Here is a 4,301-nt window from a genome sequence, read left to right on the forward strand (position 1 = left end):
AAATGTATTTTTATACAAACAGAATTTCAAGTATACATTAATAGACTTTTCAAATGACTAACCAAGTTGCTAAGATTTCATTCACATTGTTCTTAAAGCTGTTCAACGAGAAAGCTTTTGCTAAACTGCTTTAAATATGTTTATATAAACCCATATATTTTCACTTTCTCTGAATCTCCCTCCCCCAACCCCAGTCTCTGCCCACCCTCCTGCCCTCCCCCCTCCCCCGACACAACAGGGCTCCTGGGGCTCTAGGAGGCATGCAACTCCACCAAGAACTATTGGCTTGTCATCAGGGGAAGGACAGAATCTACAGGAGGAGAGACTGAGAATGCCTGTCAAATTAAGGGGGAGAACAAATCTCATACTTAGAAACGACACAAATCAGGATCATATTTTGTAGCCTGTGATTCACTTGCCTTTTATTAAAAAAAAAAAAAGTCTCAGACTCCCACGAAACCACCCACAAGTTTCTGATAATTTGGTAGCTGAGAAAATAATTTAACATTGGGTATTTTCCCCAGTGAAACTTCCAAAATCAAGGTAGGCATTTTGAACTTTTTCATTCGGTTGTTTCTTTTTCCCTTTGGCTGGGGGTGGGGGGCAGCTTAAAAATGGTTGATTTCTCTGTTTACATTATGGAATTTAGTTAATTTCACAAGGTCTACCAAGAGTTCTCCCTCCTCAACTCTCCTCCTGAAGTAATCTGGCTTCAGGGCGAGGAACAGCCACTCTCCTTAGGAATTAAAGTGCATTTTTTCAGTAAAAGTGGGGTGGGGGGAGGTGTGGTTTACACTTAAGTGATAATGATTAAAAGAGGGTGGGGTGAGAGAAAATCCTATTCTTATATATAGGTATTTATAGTTAAGGTCATAATAAAAACAGATATTCTCTAAGGAAATAAGATGTACAAACCCAGTCCAGCACCCTCAGAGGTGCAAGAGTGCTAGCCTGGCTCACCGACTTTTCTGAGGCATCTTTATTAATGGAGTAATCGCTTCAGATGAAAGACACAAACCTCAAATGTTAGTTTTTTCAAAGGGAAAAAACAGACCAGTAGGTTCTTCTAGTTAAAGACTCTATCTCATTCCCTTTCAGGGATAACATTTTAGAAATTGATTGTCTGTTTTAATATGAATCCTTGATTAACAAGTTGTGAAAAAATGTTAGATAAGTTTGTTGCTTAGAAATATTATGGTAGCCTTTAGAAACTCAGGATGAGGAGGCATAGTTGGTCCTTGCTATCAATAAATATCAGCTGAGGGGAAGTTAAATTTTTCCTGTAATCTCTTAATTTGATAGCTACCACCAGAATCTTACTTTCTGTTTTCCTATACATGCTTTACTATTTCTTGGGGGACAAACCCAAGAATTTTCCAAAGAGAAGTAAATGCTACATTATTAGCTGTATGAAGTGATGAGAAGGGGGAAATTGTCCTGGATTCTGGCCTCTGAGTCCAGTGTGATCTGCTTTTCACAGTGACCAGTGGGAAGGCACAGTGCCAGGGACAGGTAGATGGGAGACAGCTGTCACCCACCATATAAGCACCATTGAGAACAGGTGGACAGATTTCTTTCCGACTATATCCATCTGAAGGAAACCATATTTCGGATACATTGACCTTTCTATCTTAGAACCCTCTGTCTTGTCTTTTCTTCTCAGAGACAGAGCATAAGTGGGTCCCACCTGAAATTATGAGAAGCCAGGGTATCTAAGGGAAATCTAAGTGGCTTGAGGGATCTTATTAGTTCTCTGACCAGGGATTGAACCCAGGTCTTTGGCAAAGAAAGCGCCAAGGACCCACTAACCACTGGACCGCCAGGGAATTCCCTAAGTGCTCTTTCAACCTACTTCTCCCTTTACTCACTTATGCTGACGTGCCAAAAATTGAGAGTTCGGATTTTAAGATTTCTTAAAGGAGAAGCCATTGGTTCCTGACTGATCTGGCAGATCTATTTAAGTTCTGCCATTAGATCACAAAATAATTCAACAGGCTAAAACAGTGAACATAGACCATAGAGGATGAAAAGTTAACGGACTGAGACATTTCTTTTGCCTATAGTTTGGGAATGTTTTTCTTTTGTTGTGAATATGGGGATGGGACAGGGTGGTGAAACTGCAGTCAGACCAGCTTTTGTTTAGCTCTTTCAGAAAGGATTTCTTAGAGGTTTAAGAGGAATCAGCAAGCCAATCAGTAGGACAGAAGAACTTGGCAGAGCTTCACAGTCCTGATAGAGAATTCCTGATAGGGAATTTGTTTCATTACTGGTGTAAAATATAGTACAAGTTTCTCTCTATATATTTTTACCATTACTTCCCCCTCCTCCTCCTCTACTCTTCTTCCCCAAATCTTAAAATCCAGTGCGGTGTGATTTGCATAAAGTTCAACAGTGTTTCACAGTACTCTACCATGTTCCTCAGTATGAAAACCCTAATGGGCTACTACTCTCTGGATGCAAACAAGTCTCAAAGGCCATTGCTCTTCTATTCCACCCAATATAAGGAAGCCTTCACAAATCTTCTAAGGCATAGGAGGCATTTTTCTCTGACATTGCAGCATATACATGCTAAGCAAACAGCCAGGCCTTAATGTTATTTTAATGAAATTTCATAGCCTGATGCAAATTCAGTCCTCTGCAGTAGCAATTTTTCCTTCCACCCACTTTTTCTTCTCAAACACACCACCTATTTGAAATTTAACTTATCAATTATTTGTAGGCAATATATGAATGAAAATTTCTACAGTGCCGGTAGTCTCTCAGATGAGAGACTGCTATATTTGAACTTGTTCTTAAACACAAATTTCTTTCATGAATTAGAAATCATTTGGTAGCTAATTAGTTTGAATGGTGGTTCTCACTTTTTTAAGGATAATCAAACAGTTCTCCCCTCCCCATTATCACGTGTGAGGTTGCCATGGGCAGGTATCTTTATACCTGGGGGGAGAATGAAAGATATGAAAACTCGTTTGGGAATTACTGGGTTAAGTCTTTGATATCCTGGAACAAAGATGCTGAAATGACTCACTTCACATTTCATGTAAAACTCAGAAATATTTACACCTTAGCTAGTGCATTTAATTCACAAAAGAAACATGGAAAAGTGAAAGTCACTTTACATCGAAATCCCACTTAGAAGACAGGCTAAGAAACAATCAAATACATCACCATCACCCCAGAAAGGGCCCTCCTTTTTCTTCATTAACTTTAACAATGCCACCTGCTTACTTTACAAATAAAAATCACCCTAGGTGGCTTGGGCTTGGCTCTCTTAAAAAGTTCAAGCGTTCCATTTCACCTAGCAGAGTTAAAAAAATCTCCACTTAAATCACATATGCAAGGGAAAGAGGATTCTAGGGAGCAGACTTTGAAAATTTGTTTTGCTGACTTATGCATACTTTGGTATAGAGAGGAAACTGGGTGGATGGCAACATCTCTCTACTGAATTACTCCGAGGACAAATAAATGATCCATTTTACCACTTGAGCCTTGGCCCACTCTAAGTTTTAAACTCAGAGCCATGCCTGGGATACCAATAAAGGTATGTTATGACAAAAGAGAACCAGGTAGAGGTTATCCTGCCAAAGACCATTCAGGACTACCTAGAAAATGATTCTCAACCTTTGCTGCCCATTAAAATCATCTGAGGAGCTTTTAAAGCCCAGGTTGCACAGCAGGCCACTTAAACGTGAATGTCTAGAGGGGGCCCCAGGCATCAGTACTTTTTAAAATGCCCCAGGTGATTCTAATGTGCAGCCAAGATGGAGAACTACTTGCCTAAGTCAACTGGCTCTGTAACAGAAAGCATTAAGGTCACTGTTCACCCAAGCCAGACAGAAGAAAGATAAGACTCTATGCTTCCTCCCAGATTCATAGATTTAACATGCCTCAAACAAATTATCTAAGCATTTCTTACTTTTTTGTTTGTTTTGTATTTCAATAAATCACTGTGGCTGTAAAACAGGCTACACTGCCGACAGTACATCATTGACTTGGTAAGACTGCACCTTAAGTATGTGTTTGTAGCAAAACAGCTCGGGACAGGCCTAGGCCAAAACTCTGGGCACAAACAAAAGGTAAGCCAGGGCCTCCCTGGTGGCGCAGTGGTTGAGAGTCCGCCTGCCGATGCGGGGGATGCGGGTTCGTGCCCCGGTCTGGGAGGATCCCATGTGCCGCGGAGCGGCTGGGCCCGTGGGCCATGGCCGCTGGGCCTGCGCGTCCGGAGCCTGTGCTCCGCAACGGGAGAGGCCGCAGCAGTGAGAGGCCCGCATACCGCAAAAAGAAAAAAAAAAAAAAAGGTA

Source organism: Mesoplodon mirus, assembly GCF_964341445.2.
Source record: "Mesoplodon mirus genome assembly, chromosome: 3".
NCBI classification, from domain to species: Eukaryota; Metazoa; Chordata; class Mammalia; order Artiodactyla; family Ziphiidae; genus Mesoplodon; species Mesoplodon mirus.